The following is a 12,957-nucleotide window of genomic DNA, read 5'->3' as shown; positions in this document are numbered from 1 at the left end:
AAATAACCATTATACAAACTAATTTTACATGTTAAATAAAGGGAGTTAATTAAATGCAATCTGGGATATTGTTGCAAAAAAGTAAAGGGAAGTAATTATTAATAAAAAGAAAAAGAAAAATATGTTTATATAAAGAGCGGTATTTTTTCCAAATAAAATACTTCAAATCTCAATATAATAAAACACTTTCATACAAATGCTTGAAAAGGCAATGTTCTATCTTGGGGAAAGTACTTCTAACGGCATTCTTATAGAAGACATAATGTAGAAGATTGAATGAACTACCTAAATCATATCAGAGATAAAAATCTGGGCCGTATTGAATTTGAATGATAGTAAATATCTTTATATATCTGTAAAATGATGTATGATGAATTGTATTATATATTCCCTGAAAAGGAACATGTGCCGCACATTTTTAAGCTTCGTCGACCAATAAACGTTAGTGTTTGCAAACGATGTAACTGCTTTTTCTGTTACTGTTAGCCAAAAAGTGGTTATCTTATAACGTGTCGTCGACGACAGTTAGTAGTTTACCATTGGAATCTTTGAAAGTACGCCGAATTTAACACGCATCAATGTTTCACTATTGTAACCAGAATTATGTGACCACGTACAAGTAGAATTATATTTTTTCTATAATGAAATTTAATTAGAGTGTGGAAAGCAGCTTTAAGTAACTGGCACATTACACTTCGTCACTTCCACAGAATACTGTGTATTAAGATATCTTACCTCATCTACGTGGTGTTTGAATAAACGTTCTGTTGCAATGTTTAATTATCAGTTCTGATTCATTTGTTCCCAATAAGAATATAAAGTTTTAAGTGGGATAGTAAAACAAAAGATCGCATGTACCATTTAAGAACACCCCGTCAGTATCCATGTTTATCCATGCTTATATTTCTTTCTATAAGATATAAATAAAATTGTACTACGTAATTTCTGAATTATCGCTATTTCTTCTGTTTTTACCCATTACAAGCAGAGTCCATTCGTACCCAAAGACGTCAAGGTCAGAATGTTATTATTTAAAATGTTCCTCCCAGTCAGAATTTAATCGAGCTATTTCGCCAGCTGCTTCTTGCACACTGTACAAAGCAACTGCTTCTATCGAACATGAGTGTATACAAGGATAAATTATTGTTTTGTAAAATGTGTTGGAGTTTAAATGTTTTTTTTTTGTTTGAATAATATTTTTTAAAAATCTATTACGTAATAAATATAGAATTGCTATATGTCACAATGTTCCATGTTCTTTATTCCAATTTAAGAAATACTTAATTACTTACATTAATGTATAATTATTTTTTTAGTTTTAACCTCACGTATACCTCATTACGAACTATTAGATTCAACTTATTTTTATAAAGTGTACGATAAATATTATGCTCTTTGTGTTAACTTGTCACTATAATTATGTTTATATATATTATTCTATACTGAATAAAATAGTACTTTAAGTATTACAGAACTTAAAGCGAAAATTCCTTAGTTGACATGAACTGGTAGCCTGACTTAGTACATGAAGAAATAATACATTCATATATAGATTAATGTCCTTCCAGTACATTCCATCCATCCATCCATCCATCAATCCATCAATCAATCAATCAATCAATCAATCAATTTATAATATTACATTGTAACGTAAAGAGATACTATTTCTTGTTATAATCATAACTCAGAATATACCAGCAATATATTAATTTTTAATTGTTGACAATATTTTATAGAGCATTTGCCCAATAGTTGTTTTCTAAAGATGTATTCCATGTCATGATTTGATCGCCGAAAGTTCACTTGGATTGTGCCAATACCTGACGACATAAAATAATGATAATTACAAATTTACCTAGCAGATACTTAAATACGAAAATATACACATGTCAGCAATATAAACATTTTGTAGACAATCTGCATAAAAGTCAGCTTCTAAATTTCTGAGTCGTACATTCCGATTGATTAATTATTTACGGAAGGTTCCATTTTGATTGTACAAGCTCCTGTTTCCAAAAACAGACATATGCCTGATGGATTTTTTCTCTTTTCTGTTCATGTCAATGAATGGTATAATAAATTATAAAGATTGGTTCACATTGCACAAATAAAATGTATGTACCTTAATGTTCGCGTAATCCTTGGGCGGTTCGAAATCAAATCATAAGTTATTACTTTATTAAAGCGGTTATAAACGAGATCATTACGTTAAGTGTAAAGCTTCTCAACACATACTTTGCCAGCATTACAGAACTGCAGCATATACTGCAAAGCAGCAGATATTCCATTAATGCTATTAACATATTGCTAATATACAGCGGGTTTACATTGCTTTTCCAGTATGATATATATTTTGCTGTTAATGTAGTATTAGAGTGCGGGAGGTCGTACACATCATACCACGTTTACAGCATACATTCCAGTGCGGCAGCTTTTGGCTCACTTTTTCACTGGCATTTATATGATTAATAAATGGTTAAGGAAGACTCTAAAACCGACCACATACACGCGCACACGCAGATAATTACGCAGACACACACACCTAAAACTAATGAAATCAATAAGCATGCTGCAAATCTGCTGCTTACTTGCTGCACAAAAAAAAACATTTATGTGTGTCAATTCTATATTTATGTTGCAATATCATGTACAAACAGCTTTGGTTCTTTGCTGAAAAAATTTGATGGAATAAACTATAGCACAAAAGTTGAGTGAAATCCCATTTATGCACGATCATGTGAACTATAAAACTGTGATACGATCTATGTTAAGCATTTTTTAACATTACAATGTGTTTCAACAAAAGGCAAAGGAATGCAACGCGTTTCGTATCAGAATATTTCTTCAGACAAACATACAATGCATACGAAAACTCAATGTCACAAAATACTGTTGAAAATAGTAGGCAATTTAAAATGCAAATACAGCTTTGCATTACTCGCACATATGATGCCGAATTATGAAACATTCAGGTTGCAGATTATCTCAAACGATGACTAAGTGACAATAATGTCACTACACCCTTTTGCCATAATGAATTTTCAGGTATGTCAACTTTACTATTGACTAAAACAATACTTACTCGTATTCTGTATTTAAAGGTTGGATAAAAATGTGTGAAATTATAGTGATATTGAGGAGCTTGTAAAAATTCTTTAAAGGAGTTTTGTGTGTACTGACCTAAAAAGTTTAGATGTTATCCCGAAATTGCAGATGTCTGTCTGATGCAATCAAGACCAATCATTATGTGCGGTTTGATGACAATAGAGACTGTCGCAGAAATTAAGAAGAAAAAGTGAAAGTTTCCATTTAGCTTTTTTGCAAGAGCAACACGGTTACTGATCCCTAATCAGGTACAATAACCTGATATATCTTTTCGAATTATTGCGACAAAACGGTATATAGATTTTTTTGTTTGTTTTTATATAAAAAAACAACAACGGAAAAACAGATTTCTTTCGAATCTACATGCCAGAAAATAACTACTAAGAATAGTGGGACACTTAAAGTAATACTCTTGATACACTTAGTACCTGATATCACTTGCCTGTTTTTTACATCAGGTCCTCCTTTCATACTGACGGATTTGCTTTTACATTAGTTTCTTTCCAGACTGAACTTCATTATGGAGTCCAGATTTTAATGTTCCACGACTTTTTTACTTATCAGGTTATATAATGTCAACTAAGAATTTCCCTAACTATGCTTTCCTCTTTCATTGCCCAGACAGTAGTGACGTCATTGTGTTACATTCAACATGATATCACAATGTTCGTTTCTTGGAAAGGTTTTGGATACATTTGACACCATACTTATTCTTGACTTATGCTTAATCTCTCATGTAGAAGCAAAAGTGTTTGTGTAAATAATAAATCTTAGAACAGTGTAAATTTATTAATTAGTTTTTAAAGTATCTCTGACTGAGTCTCGAACTGGTGTGAAATTTTCAGCGCTTGGGACATGTAGTTGCCTGAGACAAATGTTAAAAAATGTGGAAATAAAGCATGTTCGGATTTTCTCTAGAGGACATTTTTTTTTATTTTTACGCAGGTTCATGTAAGAGTTTAATTTATTGTTAGTTTAATAAGGCTACATGAAAGTCAATAAAGTTGAATTCAATATGGCTTAAGATGTTTTAGCAGCGGATGAATGTTTGACATCCATTTGGTAATAATATGCATTCTAACTACGAGAAATAAACAATTTAGGATAGTTTTAAAACGGTTGTATTGATTTTATTGTTAATTACTTTCACTAACACATTTGGTAAAAATGATATGGGAAAAAAACTAAGAAAGAGAAATATTAACTCAAGATTTTAGCAATAATGTGAACAAGCTTCGATATCCCCATAGCGTACACATTACAGATTTTCATTTCGAATAGATACATTGTTGCCTATTGTGGCCTCTCTGAACAATAAAAATACTTTTGTTTAATTAAAAAAAAAGAGAAATCGGTAATAAGTCACCAACTGAATGCGTAAACTCTTTGATTTTGCTCATGATAGAATGATCTCTAAACAAGGAAGATGAAAAATTTCACAGGAACACACTGTACAAGATGATATCGCGAAGTATAAATTCTCTTCAAAGTGAATAACCTTACTTTTTGTGTAAAAAATATATTTAAAGTATGTCCTCTATATAAAGACAAGAGTAATAAAAAGCCTTGGTTTCTTCACTTTTGTTTCATTCATCTTTTCCATACAAGGAATTTTCCTTGATTTTCCAAGTATATCATACAAGAAATTCATATTTCATATAAGACTAAAGAAATCAACATAATTAAAGAAGTTTCTGGGATGCAATTGCTTTGCTCACTGTACTCATTTTAGTACTCATAATATCGTTTATAAATGATAATCCATTAGGTTTAAACATCACCAATTTCTATTATTGAGTCGGCTAAACGCTGAAAGCTATCGCCCGATTTCTCACTCTCATTAAATGGCATCACAACACAGCGAATGGATGTAGTTCCATCAGATTGTCTCTAATTTTAAAGAGTTTATTGATCGGATGAAGTTCAATTATGTCAATCCCATTTGCTATGACCACTATACGACGTACTCTGTCAAATTTATGAATCAAATTCCATATCGTGGTTGCCTCTGGAACATATGTTGGTCTAAATTTTGAGGTACGGGATACGAGAGGGTTAGGTAGGAGGGTCTCCAACGGAAAATTAAAATAAAAGTAGCTATGAAATGGTGGCCTCTGGTGAATTTTTGGATCTAAATTTTGTGAAAATATTGTTCCTTTGCCAAATATTTGTTGCAAATTTAATATGTAAATGTCACTTCTTAGCCCACTTGGAGCAAGGCCCTGAGCCCGGTCCTGGAACCGGGCCTGCAAATATTCAAAGGGCAGATCTAAATAAAGAACGAAAACGTATTTGAAGTATAAAAACACCAAATGTCAGGAACGAGATACACGTCAAATAATGTATTTTTAGGAAGTGTCTAGCTGTCCCGTAACTGGGCCTGGGCGCCTAGCCTGTGTTCTAACCGTCCGGTCACCGGACGCTTAGTCTGTCCTAATAAGGGTTTTCTAAACCGCAGGTTATCAATTTTTCTGCTTAAGAATTACAACAGCAATCTTTAAGTGCCATGTGGCGTCTGTAAAAAGTATTTTCGTACTTGGATTCAGTGTTGTTATATTTTCATGTCCTTTGGGATCATGAAGTCCATTCAAAATATGTGTAATAGAGTTCCGCTTGTGTAAAGCCTAAAAAAAATCTTTGTTTTCGGTTACATGCTCAAATAAATTAGGGAAGGTAGGTCGTAAATTTCTTTTTTTTTATTTGCTTTTATTCAATGAGACTTTTCAGAAATTATTTGTGTGTCAAAAATGTATATAAATAAGGGGGGTTTACCTTAGGAGCATCAGCATGTTGATTTCTAACATCACTTGCCATGTTTAAAGTATAGAAAGTGCACTTTTGCAACTTTTCGTGAAAAAGTTGATAAAATATTCTCCAAGGCCATAAAAACATTTAGGGTCGGGCCAAGAATTTAGGGTAGGTCGGGTTACCTTAAACAAACAATTTTTACGCCTAATATAGTTCCGCTAAAGCTGGTGCTAGGGGGCGTGAGAGGTGTTGCACATTTCATTACCTCTCATGAACAGACTCAATCAAACCGAGTCTGCTATTATTCTTCTTGGTTGCATTCTTTTCTTCCAAAGCATCTTTTTACAGATTTTATTATTTATTATTGTATAAGATACTTTTTCAAAGTTAAGAAACTGCTAATGTTGCACGTACATCTGATCAATACTTGTGTTAGATACGCTGCCGCTCATGACATAACAGCGTTCCGATATTGCTGTTGTTGTTGTACTGACAATTAGTACGTAAAGATAAAGTTGCGTTAAAAGTTTAGCTACGTACACAGAAAATAATGAGAAATGAGTGAAATTTCGTTTAAAAATGCTAACGGCATGTCCTTAACATAATAAAATACGAGCTTCCGCAAATTACTATTTTTATGCAACTACGCATTTTCAGAGATGTCATTTACAAATCGTTTATCGTGTCTACAAATATTTATTAAACTAATTACATGTATAAATGTAGTGTCAGTATGTTAAAACATTCACTTCATGGGACATGCCACATAATTTGTTTCAATATTTAGATATTTTCGCAGTTACTAAATTTATCACATTTCCGCTTTATGATCTAAAACTGCAATTAAACATATACTTATTCAGTTCTAGGTTGGTATTTGTGTGGAGGCAAATATTGCTGTTTTGGCCTATGAAAATACGATAAATCAAACCATTTCATTTCAATATTCATAAAAAGTATCGGACGTCTAGAAAGACCATTTTCAGTTGGTACAAGATAGTCTAGAATTTGATAATAAAATCTATAAGAAGAACATTTGGAAGCGTAGGCTACAACCAAGCAAAATAATAACAGACTAGAATAGGTTTGATTGAGTCTGTTTATCAGAAGTAATGGAAAGTGCAACACCCCTCAAATTCCCCGGAACCATTAGCACATCAGACACAGTCAACACCTATTTTCTAATTTGTAGTAATGAATAACTGTCATTAAAATATAACTTGTCCGGATTTGTCGACGGTGTTATATTTCCAAAACGATTGTGTAATCATTTTATACATAAAGCGTGACGTCAATACATTCGTCAATGTGTCAGTATGAAAGCGCTACCCTTGTGTACACAATGATTGTGTCATATGGCAGCATGTCTGTCTTCTCTTATTTGTTTATGATTTAACGCCGTTTTCAACAGTTTGTTTAGGCAATTATCCTTACCAGTGTTCCTGGATTCTGTACCAGTACAAACCTGTTCTCCGCAAATCTTACTGCCAACTTCCCAACATGTATCAATCAGACGTGGAAGACAAATGATTTAAGACACAATATCTCTGATCAAAACGTCACGGAGAACATAGTGCGGATTACGCCTCACCCGAGGATCGAATTCACGATCCGCAAGTCATAGATCTGCAGGCGGGCTGCTAAAAATTGCAGTTAGCAGTTTTCATGTTGTCCTTAAATTTTAATTATAAAATTATAAGTGGACAGCTCGTCCTAGGGAAGAGTGCAGAACATCTTTCCTAGAGGAACATATTCCCATGGGAAACCTTTCCCTAGAGAACAATTTCCTATGGAATACTTTCCCATGGCAAAACTAAATAATATATTTAGTAAACAAATAAACTAGCATGTACCATGAAAGTAATTTTATAAGACAACTATGATGTTTTCTTATATTTTGAATGAACATGAAAAAAGAAAAAAAATCATGGGAAATTCCCAAAGGAAAATCATCCGAAATATTTTCCATTGAAAAGCCATTTCCCATGGAAAATGACCGTTTCCCATAGGAAATCGGCAATTTCCCATGGGAAACATTATATTTAAATATCATATTTATAAAAATAATCAGACTAGAATAATGCAACTTGTTAGTTTGTATATGGTAGGTGTGGGCTATCATTCAGTACTATTTCTAAGTTCAAAGTCTTTGTAGAAGTACTAGGCGTTTTTGCCAAATATTGTCCGTGACAAATTATAATTGGCGGCCATTTAAAACCTATATAACAGCTACTTCAAACGCACTTAAACAAATAATATATAAAACTGTGTGTATATATGTAAGTATAACGAGTGCTTTTAGCCATTGTACCTATGAAACCCACAACATCAATCTGTATTATTCTTAAATGATTGAACTATCGCACAGAAAAGCACAATTCAAATATTCAAAATTAAATGCAACCACAAAGTCACAGTGTCCGAGCGTTCAACTGGAGTATGTTTTGAAAGTTGAGCACAACCAAACTCATGTACAAAACATCACCACAATCCGACAACATGCATAAGTACGGTCTGAAGAAATTCCCCGTCGCCTTATCAGATATATGTCCTTACATAGAATTAATGACAAGTTAAGACCTTCGCGTGCACGAAGTATTTCTTGCCTATCCAGTCCACTAACTGGAAAAAAAAAACACACAACCACATTTGATGACACGTCTGGTGCATGCTTTTTTATTTTGTCTTTTGGCAGTTCGTGTGATATGCAGGCTCCATGACCACACATCCCCTTTCTAAATTCCAATTTTTTAGTTCTGCCCACTGTTTTCTCGTTTAGGGCAACTCCATTGTTTTAACTAGGGACCATACACCGCTTTTCATGGAATTACACGCTAGTGTATCATTGAAGGTTCCATATACACCGCCGTATGAATACATCTGCGGATGTTTCTTAATTGATTTTTGTACATGTAGCATGTGTAACTGTTGAGTTTTGCTCAACCCGGGACGGTAGCATGCATTTCCAATACCGTCCATGAACAGGCTCAATCAAACCGAGTCTGCAACATTTTCGTTTTTGTCGTGTTGAACGACCTATGGAGTTTCCACTTTTTCTATTTTATTTAATTTCCACCAAACAGTGATTATGCAAATTTCTGTGTAATTCTACGACGTTAAATATTTCTACAATCGAAAATCGAAAAAATTGAACTAAAAATCATTCAGGATTAACACTTCAATTTAATCTGTATGTATTTCATTCTAAAAATCTATATCATTGAAAGACATTTAAAGGTGTATCATGTTTGAAATAAAATGTCATGTTCTAAGATATTTTAAAAGTATTATAAGGATACATTATTTGTTATCATGATATTGAAGGTAGATTTTTTTTTATGGTAGCAATTTCAATGTAGCGACTTGTGTATATCTGAGGTTTCCTGGACTATTAGAAAGGCTAATTGCATATAATTATTTGCAATGAGATAGTTGCAAGGATTTTCGTACAGATAATTCGTAATAGATAATTTTGTAGGCACTTTTACCTGCTGGGACAGGTGTTTGATGGAATTTAACAGGTGTTTGATGGAATGTATTTAATATGTAGTAAAAACGTTAAGGAGGGATTTAAAATGGTCGCTTAAAAAGAAGTCGCTTAATATGTAACAGGTGGTCACGCGTACGATGTCGACTGTAATGGTCTTTATATCTCTGGTATCGAGGTAGAGTATATCTGTCTAAGTGTGTCATTTTTGCTACTTATACGACATAACTATCTTGTATCGTCCTTTTAAATATTTTTATACGCCTGACCATAGCCCAACGTCTTCATGTCAGTTGCTTGTACCACTACATTAATGAGTAATCTGAAGTAAACAAGTTTTTTTTTGACATGCATTTGCATTAACTTTTTGACTTTTAAGAAACAAAGTCAAGATGGCGTAATTGTGAAAGCGTGATGCCAAATCAGTAAGATGGTTTAATAAATGTGACACAATAGTCATCGAAATCGCCATGGCTTGAAGATAGCGGAGAATGGATGCCAAAACAACTACAAGGTCGCGATGTGAAGATGCAAAGAAAGCAAGACGATTAAAATCATGCGACATCACGATATCATAATCATGATGAAAGATTTCAAAAGAGCAAGATAACTAAGTACTCGCGACATCACGATATCATAATGATGACCTCTTCGACACACGACATGCGATATGACGCAGACAGGCGACAATACAACACGACATCGCAACATTGACGTCGCGCTTCATTTCGCACTATCGTGCCTCATGTCAAATTACCGTTTTGTATACATTTTTAGGGCGATGCACGACATGAGATACCACACACGACAATATGATATGACACGCGATTTGACGCACGACAATGCTACACGAAGCGCAACATAAATGTTGCGATGTCCGGTCGTTTTGTCTCCCGTTGAATCGTTTGTCGGCATCGGGCCGTGGTTAGTGTTGAGCATCGTTTCAGATTGTTTTGCGTCGTATCGCAGGTCGTACGTCAGCCTAAATGAGTAGACGGTCGACGCACAACTGGACGCGCGAACATGCGACATGACGCTCGACATATACTACGGGCGACAATTATATGCTACATCATTGTGTCGCGTGTTGTGTCATGCGTCGTGTTGTGCGTCGACCTGGAACACGATGGACGACGTACGACATGAGCTAAACGGCATTCCGTAACATTTCGATTGTTTAAACTTATTTGTTACTTCTACTTTTATAGTGATAACTCAGTAATTTTGTTTTATTAATAAACAAAAAAGGTCGTACTAATAAAATTGAGCTTACCTTCAAATGTATATAAATTATGTGCTCAAAATGGCACAATGATTTTATCATAAACGTACAATTACTGTTTATTGAAATAACATGAAATTATTGTCTTTAATTTTTTATATATTATTTTTGTTGATCTGGTATGGTTTTGATAATGGCAAACTATCGTGACAGAACGTGTCAAAATGATAAAAACACTTACCTTTGATAATCCCCATTTTGGAATTTAAGATAAATATGATAATGCTGTAATTCGGTCGATCTAAAACAATTCAGTAATTTTCCGTGTAATGTATATATATATAACAAGGCCAAGTATCTATATCCTCACGTCATTTCATATATCAAAACTGATACAGTTTCGTATCTAGATTTTATAGCGACCTTTCATAAATGTTGTTAAAATCTCCTTTAAGTCCTGTACAGTATTCGTTAATGGCAGAATAAGATGTGAGTTACGTAGTCGGTGCTGTTTTAACATCAATTGTTTTTGTTTCTCGGGGTATGTCTTCATTAATATTAACTACAAGGCAGGAAGCACTGGATGGAATTTCTCTTCTATCTTCGATATAAATTTATGTTTCTCTTAGTGCAACATTGCCTACTCTTGATTCTTAACTCAGAGATTCAGTTAGAACCTATTATTCTCATTGTAGTAAACCATATTGATCTTCTTTTTTCCGTGACCTTTAAGTACTTGTCAACCGTTTAGAATTACAATCAATCGCGTATTTCATACCTGAAACACGCAGTTCAGTAAATGTGTACTATTGATATTAAACAAGCGATAATTTATCTTCCATCGTGCACCAGTCACATTGTCTCAATATTCCATATTGCAGAGATGCTCCATATATTTTATGCTTTAGTCAACGTTACAGAAAAAACTTGCGTGAACTCCCCTAATGAACATCCGGTCTAGAGGTCACGGCAGTGTGCACATGTTAAGCGAAATGTAATCAAACGAAAACAGAATGCAATGTATTCACAGTTTTACGATAAGACTCGAAATGATGAATGAAATTCATCTTTTATATGATTTTGAATTTGAAATCATACATTGGTATACATCTATTCTGTTTGTTTAATTCATTTTGCACATTTATGCTGCATAGAAACATTTTAGCGTACACGTGTAGTAAAATGACGACTGACATACATTTTCACATCAGCCAATCAGAGTGTGTCTGTAATCTAGACCGGAACTTCACTAGGGAAGTTCAAGCAAGTTTTTTTGTGTACCTTTGAAAAAACTGTAAACTACACGTTGTTTTTCTAAGATAAGAAGTATTGAATAAATGTGACCGGTACAAAACGGAAGATAAATTACCATCTGTTTAATATCCATAGTACACATTTACTGAACTGCGTGTTTTAGGTATGAAATACGCGATTGAAATGGGTTAGTATATTTTCCCGTTCACGACCATGGTTCTTATAGAATACCTAGGGGTAGGGTATTACATGTACAGAGGCATTTTCCTTCTGATCTGGCGCCAGTGACTCGCATGCTCGGATTTTAATTAACGTAATCAATACATTACAAACATAACTTCTTTAGCACGGTTCATATTATTTCTAATTCCGCAAATTACGTAAATACTTTGCTAAATTTAGTTTTGAAATGTATTATTGATTTAAAGACACTTCTGTTAGAAGGCATTTTAAAATCCGTTTTATTAAAATGTAATATACTATGATTTTTGATGACGGCAATTTTCCAATTGTATTTGGTAATGTTATATAACGTTTAATTAAAAGAGGTTACGACCCGATTGTTTTTAGACACATCACGTGTTTAGTGTTTATCCCCTTTACAGTATGACGCCGTCCTTTCCTCTTTCAATGTGTCTATGATACGTAACTGCTAAATCCTTACCTGTTTTGAAATCTGTCTTCTGGCCTGTTTCGTCAGGCCCTAAAGGGCGTTTCTTTTAATGCTCACTCTTCTGTAAAGGCATTGAGTACATGCGTTATGTTTGGTTCTTATTCTTTCTGTTGTCTTTGCATGTGTTAGGGATTCACATAGCGGTTTATTTGCACGTACCATATAATGATAATAACAATATAATCAAAGAAATGACATTTTATACTTTTACTGTACCGTATTAAACAAAAACAAAAAAAAAAACAAAAACAAAAAAAAACAAAAAAAAAAAACGAAACTTTACGTCCGTAAACAGAAAATATATTATGACGTTAATAAAACAAACTTGACAGGTTCGGTTTCGTTATATCATATGTAGAGAAACGTTCCTTTTTTATTTTTCATGATTCTTTGCTTGCCGATTTTGAACGATTTATTGCTAGCGATACCACTTACCTTGTTTGTTTTCTACATGATGCCAGATCGCGC

Source organism: Mercenaria mercenaria, chromosome 16 (assembly GCF_021730395.1).
Source record: "Mercenaria mercenaria strain notata chromosome 16, MADL_Memer_1, whole genome shotgun sequence".
Taxonomy (NCBI): Eukaryota; Metazoa; Mollusca; class Bivalvia; order Venerida; family Veneridae; genus Mercenaria; species Mercenaria mercenaria.
Note: the sequence above shows the minus strand (reverse complement) of the source record.